The 8231-nt window shown below is 44.0% G+C and overlaps 1 protein-coding gene across 3 annotated transcripts in view; it reads right to left on the bottom strand.

The window, feature by feature from the left end:
• Mpped2 (metallophosphoesterase domain containing 2) overlaps positions 1-8231 on the bottom strand; it is a 174235-nt gene that overhangs the window by 90158 nt on the left and 75846 nt on the right. The window contains exon 1 of one of the 3 annotated variants that reach the window (XM_029536899.1): positions 1807-1864. The exons of the other annotated variants lie outside the window; for them this stretch is intronic. The gene's annotated coding sequence lies outside the window, so the exon portion shown is untranslated. Of the gene's footprint in view, positions 1-1806; positions 1865-8231 lie in introns of those variants that run through there. 3 annotated transcript variants of the gene reach the window in all.

The raw sequence follows: 8231 nt of genomic DNA, 5'->3' as shown, positions 1-8231 counted from the left end.
ACATTCCCTAAATTCAACTGCAGCTGCTGGTATAATTCTTTTACCTCCCAGGAGAGAGAATATGGGAGCCTCCTCTAAGAAGGGAAGGTCAACTGGATATAAGGCCCCAGAATTCAGAAATTCATTGGCTAAATAAGCTTGTACAAGAGACAGGAAGTCTAAGGTAATAAGCTCAAAGACCTCTAGAGGCTGGAGAGGAATGGGACAATCCTGTAATCTGAAGTAACTGAGAAAATAACAATATGGGGCACCGGTGTGTCACTGTTAAATGATCACATACAAGTACAGTTCTGGATAAATAAGAGTCCCAGGATAGCTTGCTCCATTCCTTCAATAAAAATTAATGTGCCTCAAAATTAAGTATCATATAACTGCAGCCCATTTTTCTGCTATAAATCATTATAGAAGGTATTCCAACAATTCCCTTTTCCAGGGCATCTGCCTTCCACATGCGTTTCCCTGACACTTTTCATTCCTCCTGAGTAAGGATTATGGGAAATGGGGCAACCAAAATGGCTCATTAGTTTGTAGCTAATGACAAAACCACCTTCCCCGTGGCCTATATTTTAAATCAAGAAACTGGTAAATAAGGCTAATCGATTGTGATCTTGTATTTTCGTCAGCTAAAGCCACAGGGAAACCCTAGCACACAGCACAGGATGAAAGCATCCAAAGCCAGCATGGCTGTCACTTGTTTTCAGCTATACAAAGAAAGCCTAGTTTGGAAGCAGATTTTTAAGGTCTCCAATCCCTGTGCACGCTCCCCTCCATTCTCCTGAATTAGAGATTTTGAAAATGTGTGAAGGAACCAAGGCTCTCGGCATCATGAGACTGGCAGTACATAACACTCACTCTGCAGCAAGAAGAGGAGGGAGAGAGGCGGAATCAGAACAGGAGAACATGCTCTGGTCCCAGGTGCTCAGGAAGATCCGACTCACAAGCACAGCCTTCAGGCTTACCCTCTGGCCTAATGTGCAGGAGACCAACCTCACTTTGTAGCACCACAAGGAGTTCAGTTACTATTAAATACACTACAACGATCACTGGTTCATTTCTAAACAAAAGAAGAGACATTGACATAGACTGCAATTCGGGAATGGGCACTCCTGAAACCTTCGGCCCTCCTGCAGCAGAGGCAGGAGATGCTTTAGAACACCAGCCCGACACATCCGCAGTGTAAGGGGACCCTCGTGATACCCAGAAGACAGATAAGAGGAAGACCTTTTGCCTGATTAAAAGTATTATTATATGTTTAATATGGTGATTCCAGGGGGAACCACGGAAAATGTTCAAAGTCCTGAAGACAATTCTGCTGAGGAATGAGTAAGAAAAACTCAAGCCAGAGAACTGACCAAGCAGAAAATTCTGCAGGAGGATGAAAGGCAGAAAAAAAAATGACCTGAGAGGCCAGGAGGCAGGGAAGGAATGTAGCTCAGGGACTGCCTGAGGAGACCTTTCTTCTCAGTTTCTCACTCGGATCGCTGGGTGAGGATAGCAAAGAAGGCTTGGTCCAGCCTGAAGCGAGAAGACAGCACTCTTAGCTCTAAGGAGGCAGAGGCCACCATTTGCTATGGCACCTCCTGAGCCCAGGAGAGACTTTGGCACATGGTGCCCACTGCCTATGCATTAAGTGGATGCACAGACCTCCAGGAATCCCTCTTGGCTCCACATTTTCACTCACTTGCCTCAGCTGCAAAACCACCAGAAACATTCAGTCAGGGCAAGCTCCGTCTCTGACCTCAGTCTGTCCCACGTCAGGCTCCATTAATTTGCACAAGTCCTGACAGCTCTCACGTTAATACTCACTTGCTGATGGAGCCACACAGCAGGTTCAGACTGCTACCTTCGCCTCTGAAACTCATGCATTAGGGTTTCTTCCATGCTTGCAATGGGAAACCAAGTCTAAGAAATATTAAACACAGAAAACTAGATTACAATGATGTCAGGGCCGAGCCAGAATCCCAGGAGAAGGGAGGAATGCCGAGTGCAGGCCTGACAGTCAGTCCACTGCAGGATTTATGGGCGCATACAAAGACAGCAGAGAAGGCCCGTCACCTTCTTCAGCCTCCTTCATAATGAGGTTCCAGAGATGGTACAAGCATTGTTCCACACAAAGAAGACAAAAGTCTACTCCATCACCCCAAGATGCCCTCTTGACCTGAACAGTCACCAATTCACCAACAATGAGGGACGTAACTGAGAAGTGCAAAACCATGAGAGTGCGGCCATTAGTGCTCACTAATTTTAAAGACCATGAAGACATTTCAGAGATGTTGTCAGTCTGCACTAACTTCTTGTTTATATGCATTCCCATCTCAACCACAACTATGCTACAATATAACTTGCATGGAGCATGCACATGTCCATGTGCACACACACACACACACACACACACACACACTATCCACACTCATATATATGTACAGACACCATTAGGTATCATACATAATGGCTGATGCCTCCTTGTTCTCAAGTGCGTAATATCTCTAAGTTGCCACCCAGCCCAACGTGCTGTGCATTCCACGTGAGGCTATTGTGGTATCTGTCTATAAGGCTGTCTGTCTGACTGATGATCCTCAATCTCATCTGCACCATCTGTCTGGACAACAGCAGTCTATGGCAGTGCATCCCACTGTTAATTTTCTCCAGCCTCTCCCTTACAGACAAGGGCCTTGGCTTGTTTAGAACATTTTGGAACAACCTGCGCCAAATTTGATCTGAATGGACTAACTTCTAAAGACACTTCAACCTATCTCTTTCCACGACAGAAAGATGGATCTAAATCAGGGCTTTGTGAGACAGCACCAAGACATATTGGTACAGACATTGTCAAGTGTCATATCAGTGTGTATGTTTCTATCCCTGCAGAGGGTGGGAGAACATTAGTGCCGGGCAGGGAGGAAAGAGAGCAGGCTTTGGAATCACACAGACCCCAGATCAAGTGCCCAGTGCCATCACACATCTCCTTCAAAACTCAGATCGAAAGCATGCGATTTAACCTAATATTATTCATCAGGAGAGAAAGACAGTTACATGATCTACCCTACAAGTGGATGTGAAAATAAACCCAATCAGCAAGGACGGAATAAAATATCTGACACACAAAAGACAATGACTGTGCTTGTGACTCTGTGCTACATTTCATCACACACTGTAACATCATTTGGGATAAGGGGCATCTCTTACTTCCTTCCCAGCCCTTTAAGACGATGCTCAGTAAATTTCTTTATTAACCCAGAAGTGCCTAGGACAAGGCCCTATGATGAGCTGATGAATATACTGGATCTCTCCCCGCCCCCCCACCCCCTGCCCCCCCGCCCCCTGCCCCCCTCAAAGGCTTTCAGAAGCCACTGAGAGGAAGGTGTTCCTCCCAGTGATGATTATAAAATAAGTGGCAATTATTCTCCTGAATAATTAGGGGAACAAATGCAAATCCTGTGTGTTTGCATTTTATATCATTAAGCATGGCGAAGACCAAATTAAATAAAAATAACACAAGGCATAAAGGCCATATCTTTTAAGAGAAATAACTATTTTAGTGGCTTTTAAAATTCCCTCCTCCTTAACCTTGCAAATAGGGAAAAAAAAAAAAAAGTTTTGCAATCACTGCTGTTCTTGTGTGCTTAAATAGAACTGGGGCCCATGCGGGGCTCCAGCACACAAGGCTTCTGAGGGGTGGGGCTGCAGACAGCAGGGCAGAAGGCTGACAGTAGAAATGCAGTCTCTGCCTTAACTGCACCACTGGGGCTAGAGGAAAATGCTCTTCTAGAACTTGATTAAAACTAAATTGAAAAAGAACATATTTGGCTAATATTACATTAGACTAAAATATAGAAATGAACTCTAATACTCTCGAAATCTAATAAGAAAAAGCCATCTCAATTTCCAAACTTTCAAAGCATCTTCTTTAAATGCATCACAGATCAATTTACATGGTACTTTTGCCAATAAGCAAAACCAAATCACAGGTTGCAATTGGCTTATATTGGAAAGTGTGAGAGCGAATGCTAGCAAATGCAATTACGGAAAACAAACTCCATTTTCTCCCCTCTGAAGGGAATTTCAGGGAATATTTTATTGCCATCAAATAATATTTCTGAAGGCATCAATACACAATTCTATTTTCTTTTCAGAGTCCCCACACCCTGTAAATCAAATCCACTCTGCAGAGTATCTTGAAATTTAGAGAGAGGCCTATGAAGGGGAATATTACCTCGCACACACATCCTACATCAATTTTAATAATTTGCACCCTGGACAGGAAGTGACTTTGAGTCAAATTTAGGATTCGATAAAATTGACTTTTCCCCTTTTATAACTCAAAATTGTAATGAAGCAGTGCAAGGATAAATTCAAGAGGAGCCCTCACGGGGGAGGTTATTTTAATCAATGCCAACAGTGACAAGACGGCATGGAAGACAGAGACGGTGTTTATTTCCTCTTCCAGGGTTTCTCTGCCTCGGCTCTCAACCAGCACCCATTTCTTATGAGCAGGAACTGCACATGATCAGAGTGACTAAGGAGACTTCCACAATTGAATGTTGGTTCCATTGGCATCCTGTTCCTAGGGTCTCCTTAGAACAACTCTATGTTCTGATGCCACAGTTCCCTCCCGAAATTACACAACACATGTTCTTCAGCAGTAGAGTATTTGGAGAAAAGTCTGTCACTGTCTTCTTAGGCCCAGCATTTCTGGAAATGGAGGTTGCAGGTCTCTGTCAGGTCCCTCCCTGTCTTCTTTTGTTTTCACTGTTTTTGGTGTCTTGGGGGACTTAGTCCAAGGAGCACATGATCCTGGTTCTGCCATGGTCCCTATTCCTGGACATTTGAAGTAGGATGAATACACCCTGCCTTTGCCTTGAATTGTTTCTCACAATTCACTTCCTGGCCTTTGTCACATGCACCCCTACCCTCTTGCTCCATGCCCTCTTTAGACAGTATGAAAGTTTCTCAGATTTCCGCTCACTTCTGGGATGGGCTAAACTGTCCCTCCTAAATTCACATGAAGAGGCTTTCGCCCTGAGCACCTCAACATATTACAAGGCCTTTAAAGAGGACATCGCTGTGGGCCTTCATCCTTAGAAGAACTGGATGTAGACCCCAGAGGTACAATCACAGACAGGGGAGGCTGGGGTCACAGCAAGTAACAGCCATCTGTAAGTCAAGGAGAGATCTCTCAGGAGGGGCCAAACTCTGCATGAATTTGGGTTTGTAGCCTCCAGAACTCTGGGAAATCCACTGCTTAGAACTGCCATGTATCTTGTCATGATATCCTTAGAAAGACCGAACCCAGCTTTGAAAGAGGGTTCTGCATTGCTTAGTGTGTTCTATACTGGGTGAACTATCGGCATGCAAGTTTGATCATGCATACTCCCCCACACATTACACTCACCCCCTTTACTCTCAGATCCTGAAGGTATGTTCCAGACAAAAGCCAAACTCCCTGGGGTAGGGCACAGGCTCTCTGGGATCTGGCCCAGACCAGCTGCTCCTCCACTCATCTCTTGAACTTTGAACTCAAGGGCTTTCAGTTCACAGAATAAGAATTTTGTCTACCAAAGCTCACTCTCTCCATCTTACTCTGGACTTTGAGGTATTTGCATTTCCAGAAGGTCTCAATAATTATCCATCAAGTGAATGAATAAGTAAAGAATAATTCTACCTTGACTCGGAATCATCCGGATATAACTGGTTTATACTTTAATTTTGTATTCTACGTGGCCTTTTTAAAGTTTTAAAAATCTTACATTTTACTCTAGAATGCCACCAATTACATACATATGTATAAATACACCTCCTGAGATGTATAACTAACTTCTGATTAAGAAACTCAATCCAACTTTTTTCCTTTTTCTTGGAACAGGGTTTCAACATTCAACCCAGGCTGGCCTTTAACACCCCCTCCTCTTGCTTCAGTCTGCCAAGTACCGGGACTACAGTTACACGACTATACCCAGTTAAATGTGTGTGTGTGTGTGTGTACCTGGATAAGTATACATGTTAGTATGTGTGCATATCCATGTTGTATGTATGCACATGTAGGTGTCAGAAGTCAGCAACTAATGTCCACCTCCGTTGATCACCACATTTTTCTTTTGAATAGGTGCCTCTCATTCTATTCAAAGATCAGTCGTTGGATGGGGTGATGGGATGGCTGACCAGAAGGCCCTTGGTATTCTTCCTCCATTTCTGCACTCCCATTCAGTGATAGGATTACAAGGGCACCGCAAGCTGCCCCAGCTCTTACTCGGGTGCTGTGGATCCGAACCCAGGTCATTGTACTTGAACAGCAGCGAGGAGCTCTTTACCAACTCAGCACCTCCTCAGCATCCCAGCTAAATCTGATTTTGAAAACGTGTTATATGGTGGATCTTCTTGGTGGTAAATGTGAAGCAAAGATGGCCAATGCAGTGAAGTCTCAATTCTACTGAATGCGTGCAAAGGTGAGCAGGCGGATAAATGCTGGACAGAACACGTGCCACAAATAACACTCTCACTGTCAGCTTGAAAGAGGAAGCAGTTGTTTCTGCTGTTCAATATTACTCATTCAGAAAAGTTTCCATCCGTTGAGCTCAATATGTGGAATCAATAGATAGAGCTAATAGTCTGGCCATTTATTAGGGAGGTTTCTGTATTTCTTCCTCATAGCATCTCTTCACCTGAACGCTTTCACCCTCTCCGGCAAATCACTGCTGTTTTGACAGCTGGCTTTGTGGAGGCCACTCTTTATAAATGAGCCATGGCCTGGGCCCATCCAGGACATGTATATGCATCTTCTCAGGCCCCCAAGTCACTGGGTCAGATGAAAGAATCTGTGCTAATAATTTACGTGCAGGCCTAGCTCTCTCCTTTGCTTCCAACAAGAAAATCAAGGGGCAGCAGGGTGCTGCTGACCTCCTCTCCTCTGAGGCCCAGATGACTGAGTTCCCAACCCACTGGAGACCTCAGCGATCAGAGCCCTTCCTCCTATGGAACCGGAAACTGGAACCTTACAAGACCACATGAGTGCACTAAGTCCACCCGCTGACTTCCTGACAGCATATGGCATGCCTGCTTCTGCAGACCAATCCTCTCCTCCCACAGGGGTGTCACACAGGGGTGGAGTCAGTTAGTTTGAATACTAGATCATTCTCGGAGCTTACTTTACAGATCGGAAGATTCCAGTTCTTCTGAAAAACTGAGCCACTTTTCTGAAGAACACTGATCATTCAAAACTCATGAGGGCGAATTCCTAAAATTAAGACCAACCACTCTCTGCAAGAAACATCATCAAGTGATATATATACAAGGCATACAGAACAAATCTCTTAATGAATTCACAGTAAAGTGTTGTTGCTGGGAGGCAGCACACAGCTGGGAGAACTGGCTCACCGGGATTTGTTCTGGAAAGACCCATCTTGTCCCTACCTCTTCCTCTCTTGCCTTTTGCTCCCAGGCCACAGGGAATGGACAATTTTCCTCCTACGCACTCCATTCCTGCCATGACGTTTTACCTGGCTCACGCACAAGGTAAAGGAGCCGGAAGACGATGGACTGAAACCTTTGAGATCAGAGAACTAAATAAATCTTCCTTCCTCCAGTCTGTTCCTCCTGAGTTTGCTCTCGGGTTTGTCACGGTGATGACAGTTGGACGAACCCACACCTCTGTTCTCTTTCAGCCTTTTCTGTGATCCTTCACAGCCATTTTCTTCATTGCTTTCATCTGTTTGGCCATTTAAATGGTGACTTTAAACCAGAGAGCAGGTAAAGCGATGGAAACCACCCCCCTGGTCCAGCCGCAGCTTTCCAAACTTTACTCCATTCTCCAAAACAATTCAGGAAATATCCCCAATAACACCAGAATACCAATATTTGGATACCAATATCTCAAATATTCATTCATGTGTTAATAGATAAAGGGCTTAACAAATAAGGTATCCCCACTTCCTCTCAAATAGCAAAGTGGTTTGTCAAAGGTTTTCAGGGTAGATTTTCCTAAGTTGCTATAATATGCAAGCTTATTGAAACGACAGCTTCATCTCTATATGGTTCAGAAAAGCCAGCCTTTATTGTTTTCAGTGGGGATTATTCTCCTCACAGAGAGCTGCATTTCCTCCTTGAACAATAGCCAAGATCACTTGGCTCTTTAATGTTGAAAATAAAGGTCAGAAGTTTCTTTGAAAGTAAGCTACATTTATAAACATATATATATATATATATATATATATATATATATATATATATATATATAT

This window comes from Mus pahari, chromosome 3 (genome assembly GCF_900095145.1).
Source record: "Mus pahari chromosome 3, PAHARI_EIJ_v1.1, whole genome shotgun sequence".
Lineage (NCBI taxonomy): Eukaryota > Metazoa > Chordata > Mammalia > Rodentia > Muridae > Mus > Mus pahari.
This window is presented reverse-complemented; position numbering and strand designations above follow the sequence as displayed.